This window comes from Amblyomma maculatum, chromosome 8 (genome assembly GCF_055883805.1).
Source record: "Amblyomma maculatum isolate TAMU_Amacu chromosome 8, ASM5588380v1, whole genome shotgun sequence".
Taxonomy (NCBI): Eukaryota; Metazoa; Arthropoda; class Arachnida; order Ixodida; family Ixodidae; genus Amblyomma; species Amblyomma maculatum.
In genome coordinates, this window is record NC_139351.1 from 92,510,465 (window position 1) to 92,520,662 (window position 10,198).

Sequence of the window (10,198 nt, forward strand, 5' to 3'; positions counted from 1 at the left end):
ACATACAGTTCCACCGGCCGTTCGATATATCGTATTAGGAGCTGTGCTCCCGCAAGCGGGGCTACATTTAGCGGCGCTCTTCAGTTATTTCCAGCTCAAGGAAGCGTAGTGTACGCAGAGGCTTCGATGCAAAGCAGGTCCTAGCTCGCAATGTTACGTACGGTGAGCTGCCAAGTCGCCGGCGGGTGGCACATGTGCACTGTTGCAAGACATATCGCTAAAGTTTAAAGATAATTAAGCTTATGTGTACCCAAATATTTTCAACCCCTTCGAGTTCGGTATATCCGAATTAGACTGTAGTATCAAGTGTGATGGACGGTGTCCGACGTATGCGAATAAAACTGACTTTATCAACACCTTTTGCCACCATTGGTGGGAGATGACGTAAACTTAAAACACAACTGGCACGCCAACGATAGATTTTTTAATGCTTATATTGGAAACTGTCACACTTCGCTTGGAACATCGTGCGTAGACATCTCAATGGCACAATACGAAATGCGGTGCGCAGTGAGATCGCAGAGTATGTATCATAGGATACTGCGCATGCGCAGTTGCTCTGAATGTGTTCTGGGACCGCCTTGTTTCTCCACCGAAATTCTTTTTAACATAGTACCAGCGGGTCGATATAATGCAGAACAAGAAACCGCATTAGCATATATCGCTATCCACACGCTCTGCTGAATACGCACAGCTGAACAGTCGCATGGCAGTACGACCAGTGGCGGTATGCTCGTACCATGCAAGAGTCAGCGATGCCCAAAATTCGCCCAAAAATATATCAGCAGAGCAGTTCCTTTTGCTCTGAAAAGCCTTGCAGACATCTGATGTCTTTGATTAATTCCCCCCCCCCCCCTTTCTTTTTTCTTTCGTTAGCTGTGACATACGCTTCAGGACTGGCAGCCATAGACAATGCGACACACCTCCTAAACACCGGTGATCACGTGGTCACCTTCGACGACATTTTTGGAGGTAATGAAATGAAACACATAACAATTAAGTGCTTTGGTGCAAGAAAAAAAAACGCTGTGGAGTGTGACACTGCACGTCCCCGTTTCAGGAACAAACAGGCTGCTCAAGCACTTCCTTATGCCTAGGGGATTTGAAGTTACCTTTGTCGATGCAACAGACCTGAAGAAATTTGAGGCAGTCCTGAGGCCGAACACAAAAGTAAGTGGAGTAGTGGCACTTGCCCAAAATGATGTGCAGTTTTTGCCATTGCACATGCATCAAGACAAACTTGCATGCCCAAGGACAAATTACTTGTAAAACTAAAGTTGTTAGAGATCTGTGCATTGCAAAGACATTCCCCATCAACATCTTGCTAGCACCTTGCTTATAACTTGTCATGACAAGAGAGATTGATGATATTTAAAGGGCACAGCACAGGAGCTTCGCACTCCTTTAAGCAACTTCTGCTCCAAGCTAACTCTGGATACCTACTGAAATGCATAAAACGAAAGGCAGACATTTTATTGAGGTAGCACTCGCCATACTATTTTGGACAAAATATTGAGCATTTAAAATGAAATTGAAATGTGCGGACTGCTAGAAGCAGAAATTGCATTTAAGGTGCCAATTTCCTATCGCAAAACAACCGACAACTGAAAAAAAAATCGCGTTTTCTGAAATTCAGTTTCTCCAACTAATAATAAAATAACCACATATTAATACTACTACTTCTACCTCTTAATGAAGATAAACCTTCCTAAGTTGCCTCTGCAAAACAAATTATTTAAAGCATGCAAGACTGACTTATTAAATATGAGGACTGTGCATTACTACGCCTTAAATTTTTCATTTGAATAAAACCTAATTTGCAGAAATAGTTGCAGCAGGTATGGCAAAAAAAAAAAGGTTCCTTACTTCCCCTGTCCTCAAAGGATGCTTCAGCTGTTTATTGCTCCAAACTAATTAATAACAGTAGTTAAATTGTAGCAATATTTTCACAAATAATTGTGATTATTCCTTTTTTTCCTACTGCCCTTTCTTCACAAAGCTCGTGTGGCTGGAAACACCAAGCAACCCAACCATGAAAGTCGTTGACATCAAAGGGGTCTGTGACATTGTCCGGAAAAAATGCAAGGCCGTCGTTGCCGTCGACAACACCTTCATGTCTTCCTACTTCCAGGTGTGAATGCTTCTCTCATTGAGAAGTCCTAATGACAGACAATCGATGCACTGCCTATTTTCGTTACTTGAAAAAAAAAAAAAGCTGTATTTTCTGCTCGCTGCTCACAGAAACCGCTTCTGCTCGGAGCCGATATTTCCGTCCACTCCCTAACAAAGTATATGAATGGTAAGCACATTCTGTTCAAATATAACCAATCCTCACTTCAATCCTTAACTAGCATCTGCCAAGCATGGGCTGTGTTACTATGGTAAAGATGCAACTCACTTAACTAAAGAAGATAGAGTGTAAAGACATAACAGTTAACATAGGTTCTGGCCCCCAACTAATACTTTTACTGCAGAGCTGAAACATAGGCAGCCAAAAAATAAAACGAGCACTACAACAAGGAAAATAAACTGCAGGATGGTTTTGCTCTTTCATACTGCACTTCCGCTCATGGCCCTTAAGGCACTGCGGACTACATCTTATTACTGCCCCGAATAAATATTGATTCTCTGGTTCTCTCTGGCTTATCATGAAGTCTGCCCTAGAGCAGAAGGTGCATTCATGCCAGAGAAAATCAAATTTAATTCAAATTTTCCCACTAGTCAATTCAAACTCTCATGTCCACACTAAGAAAAAGCAGCTGCTATTTTGAAATGAATGCCATTGTAGCATAGCTTCTGTGATCCACACCCCGAAATTCTCTGGCAATGCATGCGGTTGATTTGTAAAATCGTATGAGGATGGTCGAACCAGTATTTATTTTCTCTTTGCTCTGCTGCAATGTTATGTTCTCTCAATAGAAGGATAGCTATGGAAAGTGTTAATATTCAATCATTCTCACTGCCGCTCTCAAAGAAGTATGCGTCTTGCTTTCATTTGTTCACAGCTCTAACCAAACCGTGCCTCCTTTTCTAAATTACAGGACACTCAGACGTGGTCATGGGAGCTGTTTGTACAAATGACAAGGAGCTCGCCGGCCGGCTCCGATACTTTCAGAATGGTAAATTTTTGATGCAGCAACATATATTTTCCTGTCCGAGTTCCTGCTCATACCCTGAGGACAAAGCAGTGCTTTTTAATGGTTGTCCACTGCACCATCAGGCTTAATGCGAAAACATTTTATTGTTACGTTAGGCGATGGATCAATATGGATCAACGGCAATGAAATCTAATGACATCACAACATGACCTCACGTAATTTAATATGCATTAATGTGAAGGTTTTCTTAATAATTATTAAGAAAGCCTTCACATTATTGCATTCTACATAGCGTAATCAAGCAGCTTTTCTTCACTGTATATACATTTCTCAAAGTATTACAAGGATTGTTGCATGAAAGCCTTCACGTTAATGCATATTACATAGCGTAATCAAGCAGCTTTTCTTCACTGTATATACATTTCTCAAAATATTACCCGGATTGTTGCATACCACTTTCTGCTTAAAGTCAATTTCAATCTAAGTGTATTTTCTTTTGCCTGATGTTTCAGGAATTTGTGTGAATACTTTTGTGTTCACCTTGTCACCAGTTATTCAAATAATACGAAAATATCTGGCACAGTCATGTACCTCACATTATTTTGTCCTGCAACTATAAATGAAATCTGGCTGCCACTGTTATCATTTGTTTAAATTTATACTTGTCAGTTGGTTTTCTCCTCTTAGGCTTAAGTGCCACCCCTTTTATAAAAGGATAAATTCACTCACTCATTTTCTTCTAAATGCACAAGGCCGTCCACTTCTAGCTGTAACGCGCTCACTGCTATTAAAGTGTCACTAGATTCAACCCGGCCTCGCAATAAAGCTAAGTAGCAGGCCATGCGAACCACCACCTCCGGATCCCTTTATGCATGCATCGATTTGCTTCAATATGTGCTTGCGTGAGATGCAATGTTGCTTTGAATGCAGTACCCGTGTTATAGCTAGAATTGGATGACCCTGTACATGTAAATGTTAGTATAATGTGGTGCTATGTTATGCATGGACACAGTCTATGCTTGTGCTGCACAGATGCCAAGTCTGTGGTGTAAGGCTCTGTGCAGCTGTCCTTTTGCGACAGCTTCACACCTTGTGCAAATGAACTTCAATTTCATTCGAAGTTGAGCAACGAGATGCAGGCACTTCTACCATTTTATGCACGTACAGATCACACAATCCTGAAAAGCAGTTTTATAATGTTGCAGCTTCTTTAAAACCGGCAGATCAATGATTACAAATAAAATCTGATAAAAGAGAGAAGGTCCTCACACAAATTGCCTGACTGCAACGCAGCTGCTGGCGCTGTGCCTTCACCATTTGACTGCTTCCTTGTCAACCGTGGCCTCAAGACCCTGCACATTCGCATGGAGCGGCACATGGAAAACGGCCTCAAGGTGGCAAAGTACCTCGAAGCACATCCCCTCGTCGAGAAGGTTCTCCATCCAGGTGAAAGCTTTAAACGTCTTTGTAGGCGCTCAAGGCGGGGTGAAATTTTGTGTCAAAAAAGAAAAATTTTCTTTTTTTGTAATTATCTGATAGGGCATTTCAGATTTCAGAAAATGTATTGCACTTGGGTATTTGCAACTTCAAAAACTTTTCTTTCTTAGATCTTTTTTTATTCTAGGTACGTCAAGCAGAATGGAGGGAGGTGACAGAACCCATATCTGCCCTTTTTTATAACTACTTTTCGACACCTGTCTTTTTCTCAGTAACTGTAAGGCATAAGCAAACAAAATTTTTCGTAAATTTCAATGACTACCTTCAATCGAAGATGATTGAAACTAGAATCAATAGCCAAAGTCAGTTTGCAGGACAATACAAGATTATAAGTTTTTAGCCATAAAAATTTCTGAAAGAAACATACACGGGTAGCAATTTCAAAGCCCTGAAAATCTAATTTTATGACAGACAGAACCATAACTTTACCCTTAATGCCATTCAGCAAATTCCTTGCAGTAAAATTTCTCGAAAGCTTGCCACAAGAAACTTACATATTACATAATCCCTAAGAAAACAAGAATAAGTAAGAACAGCACTTTTTAAATCTTCAGATGTAAGCAATCCACTGAATCAGAGCCAACAGTAGGTTCAGTTCGGCATTGACCCTTGAAGAACCTAGTTGACTGTGAACAAGTTATACAATCCCATCGCAGTAAGCTAGCCACAGCCATTAGCAAGGAATGCAAATTCAAGATTTCAGCTCAGAATAAGTAATTTTTTGGTTCAACAGAGAGGAGAAAAAAATTATTTCAAAATGTTTCGTTCAGTGCTCTAGGAAAAAAAGCAGCTAACAACAGCACTCAGATATGGCAAAACAAGGGCCAGGTTGAGTAACTGAACAAAAGGTGCTGACAACTAGTGGCAAGTCAATTTCGAAGCAATGTACTGAAACACGACCTCAACATTTTCGACTTCGCAGGTTTGCCGAGCCACCCACAGCACGAGGTGGCCAAACGCCAGTGATCTGGCTACAGTGGCATGGTGACGTTCTTGATCAAAGGCGGCCTCAAGGAATCCACACTCTTCCTCAAGAATCTCAAGATCTTCACCCTCGCCGAAAGTCTGGGCGCAGTAGAGAGCCTTGTCGAGCTGCCGTGAGTGCGTCTACTGCCTCTGAAATGTTCTTTTATATATTCAGGATGCAACTGTGCCACCACCATTAGACACCTAAAGTGACACTGATGGCAAAGTTGGTCAGTATCAATACCCAAAGCAGAGCTTTTATGAGCAAGCACAGGGCTCAAGATGCATATGATATATTTACTGTTAAAACTATTAATAAAGAAATACCCGAGTGCACACAAATCAAACCACACAGATATCTCGGATTCTGAGGTCTTATTTTGAGAAGTTATTTACAGGTGCCAAGACTCGAAATCGTGAAATCAAGGCGATGACTGGTCTCACATGCTACATTTACAATGGGCTTCTGCCACCTGGCTGAAACTCTTGCACACAATAATGCACAGACATATATTTCTTTTGGTTGTGTAGCAGGCATACATGTATCAAGACATTCAATCCTAGACAACACAAGCACGATGGCATGTTATAAGCTGGCATAACTGAACGGGTGGCCTATATTTCCCTTTCCCCAGGGAGGTGATGTCTCATGCAACAGTGCCCGTAGAACAGCGAAGGCAGCTGGGCATCACGGACAACCTCATCAGGCTCTCGGTCGGCATTGAAAACTCTGATGACCTCATTAACGACATTGAGCAAGCTCTTAAGAAAGCAGTAAGTTTTAGCATCTACTCTCACCAGTTTTCCTGAGGCTTTACAATATCTGCCAGTCTGTGCTTGGCTGCCTACATGTTTGCTATGCGCTATCTTCTTTTCTATGTACTTTTTACGTACAAGCTAAGTACTATCTTCTTTTCTATGTGCTTTTTACGTTCAAGCTACATACCACCTTCTTTTCTATGTACTTTTTACGTACAAGCTAAGTACTATCTTCTTTCCTATGTACTTTCTACATACTAGCTATGCACTTTCTTCTTTTCAGGTACGTGCCTAGTTGAATGGTCCGCCAAGAAGATGCTGTTGTTTGCAAGGTGTTTCTATTGCAAGTTTCGCTACAACAGTAAAAGGTGTATCTGCAATATTTCAATAAAACCTAGCTCGCATGAAAATCTACAAAAAGACTCCCAGTGCGCTTGGACTAAACTCAGAGAACGTTTCTCAAGGAGAAAAATGTGGAATCTAGATTCGATGCCTTTATCCTTCATATTTCAAGTGTAGAAGATGGCTTTTCTAAAATTATTGCATTTTTTGTTGTACATCAGTCAAATTCCTCGTTCTGTATGGCTAAAAAATTTAATATTCCTCATTAACCTCAAATTGCATACTACGTCGAAATTATCGCATAGTACACTAACTGGTGCGTTCTTTAACTCCACAGGTCTTAGCGCAAACCAGTAATCCTGTCATGCTGTTCCATTACATGACTCCTTTTTATTATAATTATGTGCTTAATATGCATGTGAGGATGGTGTTAGAAACTAAGGCTTGTCAGAACACTAATATTTTTCACAGTGAATGATACACTTTTATTCAAAACTGAGTCTCTCAATATTTTTAGTTCATAGTTTTTATAATTTCGAGCTAAAAAGGGTTTACTGTACACATAATTCAAGCGCACAAACTTTCACGCATTTGAACTTGACCGTGCAGTGAAACATAGATACCCAATCATTAAATGCCTCTTCATTGTGCCCACGAACATTAATCATTTTTTGTGCTTTTTACAATCGACACAGTCATGGTCAAAAAAATGCCGCGGTGGCAGAGTGGTTACGGCGCTCGACTACTATGCCCAAGAAAGAGTGGTCAAATCCCGGCCTCTGCGGCCGTCTTCTCATGGAGGCGAAAAGCAAGGTGCCTGTGTGCTGTGCTATATCAGGGACCATTAAAGAACCCCAGGTGGTCGAAATTTCCGGAATCCTCCACTACGGCATCTGTCATAGCCCGAGTTACTTTCGGACGTTAAACTACATAAGCCAAACCAAACCAGTCTGTCGAAAATGCACAGACCAAGGGGTTCGCTTCTAAGCCCTGTAAAGGGTATCCTGGAAGTAATACTAGAATATTAAGCTAGAGAAGATCAAGTAAAAGATACGAGATTTCCAACGCAGGAGATGCGCAACGAACCACGTTGCGGGGATCACAAGCAAAACTCTTATGCTGTATATGTTCAACAAAGGCTGTACGTCATGGACAAAAGTGGTATACTCCACGCGAACTGCAATGATTGCATTTTTTCAGTATAAGAAAATGTGCCACACAAAATTGCTTGGATAAGATGGAAAGTATATCAAAGAGGGTACGTCATGCATATCTCAGAAATAACTGCTCCTCTGTCAGAAAAATCTGGCGGGCAGATTTCTCGGAGCGCGTGGAGTATACCACTTTTGTCCACAGGGGTACATTGCGAACTTGCAGCCTTTTTTGCAGTGTGCGCTCTGCCTAGCACTGTATATTTCTTGTTTCGGGCAAACTTTGTGGCCAATTTTAAACATGGTGCTTTTCTTATACCAAGCAGTGAGCACAGCAAGTTATATTTTTCAACCTTGAGTGCAACAGTACATCTCGCGCCATTTCCTGGCAAACAGGAAGACTGATTTTGCCATCGGCGAAAATGTCAATATTTTCCCTCCCGAATTTCTAGCACCACGTACATCTGTGAAAAAAATATATTCAATGACCCCCAGGAGGGTCTTAATTCTGCCAGTTTATAATCAAATGTTGTACGTTCATGCCAAAAATTAACCCCTGGCATGTTTCGTAGTGAAAGTATCAAATGGACTTTATTGATGCCTGGCTATACTGTTCAAAAGGAAAAAAAATGTGAAAATGTGTAATATGCATCCTGTTTCAATGAAGTTGTTCATGTTTGATTTTGGACTCTGGTATTGCAAATAGGGATGTGCAAATATTGCAAATTTTGAACTGAATATGTTGTTTGATTTGTATTTGAAAAACTAATATTCGGAATTTTCGAACATTAAAAAATTACTGAATACGGCAAAACGTTTTGAATTTCACCTCAATGCATGACCGCGTGTACTGTACAGTGATAGTTAACTGCATTTGGCAGTGATATGACAGCTCCATCCTGTTTCATGCATAACAATATCTGCTAATTTTTACAAATATCAGGTATTTGATATATCATTCAATATTCAAAAGCATTTTTTTCCCACATTCATATTCAATTCATATTTGAAAATTTCAATGTTTACACATCCCTAATTGCGACTCAACTGCAAAGAGATGTCGCATAAATAAAAAAAGACTTACCTTACGGATTGCAAGCACTAAAGGCATGCAAAGGGGTCAACTAGTCAGCCAACCAATACGATCTTGAAATTATTAAACATGGTGGAGTTGCAGGTGCAAACACTGTCGAGGTCAAAAGACAATGAGACCTCATCGAGCACATAGATATGTAGTCCACGTATCCTGAACGCTTACAAACTACAGTAAAATCTTGGTGATACAAATCCGGTTGATACGAATTTCGGGATGATACGAATTCGCAAAATTCCCTAGCCAGAGTGCATTGTGTACAATGTGCAAAATTTCGGACGGTACGAACACTCTCCGCGCCACTACGCACTGCCCGCATATCAATGACTCCGCGATCGCCAGCCGCGCTGTATGTACGCATCATGAGCAGTTTGCGGTGACGCGTGGTCCGCACCTCGCCGACGTCGCGATTTTCTGTCGGGCTCACACCGCGGAAAGCTTTCAGCAGCGCGTGGCCCACTAACCGCAGACGTTGCAGCTGGCGGTGGTGTATGCGGCGGGTGCGCACGGACCGGACATTGCTAGCTCCGCGATCGCGATCTGCGAGCAGTTTGCGATGCCGCACGGCCCGCATGTCGCGATCTCCAGCCTGTAGGTGTCGCGAAAAGTACGCGGAGGCGGGCGGACCGCGCATCGCCAGCATCGTGATCGTTTTCCACGCCATGAAAGGTTTGCAGCGGCCGTGAGTAGTAGTCGGCGGCACACGCGGCGGCGGGTGCGCATGTCGTAGCCTTCGCGACTGCTAGTCGCGCTGTACGCATCGCGAGCAGTCTGCGGCGCCGTGCGGCTGGCATGTCACCATCTTTTGTCGGGCTGTACGCGCCGCGAGAAGGGCCCGCGCGTCGCCGACGTAGCGATCACCTGTCGCGCTGTGACCGCGCAACCGTAATAAACCTTCTCGATATAAACAGATATGCACGACTGCCTTTCCTATACTTCTGCATACTTATTTTTGTTCATTTTGATGATACGAATTTTTTCGCGGCCCCGTGAGATTCGTATCACCGAGGTTCTACTGTATATTTAGATGAAAGCCGAAACCTGAAAGCACCTTTTTATCGAAACTTGCAGTTTAAAAAAAACACAGAACTAATAATCCAAACAGGGCAGTAAAACTGTGTTGAAGCAGTCTTCTAGGCAGGTAGACTGCCACAAAAAAAAAGTAGCAGCCATGTTGAAAGTCAAGGCATCTTTTATGCCAGATTTTGACATTTCTCAAAAATCATCAACTGATAACATTAAAATATGAATGCACCTTCAAGGCAAATCAATAGACAAATCCACACTATCAA

General features: G+C 41.9%; 1 pseudogene across 1 annotated transcript; it reads left to right on the forward strand.

Annotated features, from left to right (window-relative positions):
- The first annotated feature begins 882 nt into the window (after positions 1 to 882).
- On the forward strand, positions 883 to 6,931 carry LOC146181814 (cystathionine gamma-lyase-like; annotated as a pseudogene). Its single transcript, XR_014700024.1, has 9 exons — positions 883 to 972; positions 1,061 to 1,170; positions 2,000 to 2,131; positions 2,242 to 2,299; positions 3,042 to 3,119; positions 4,392 to 4,544; positions 5,518 to 5,692; positions 6,197 to 6,335; positions 6,604 to 6,931. The product of XR_014700024.1 is annotated as a cystathionine gamma-lyase-like (transcript).
- The last annotated feature ends 3,267 nt before the right edge of the window (positions 6,932 to 10,198 follow it).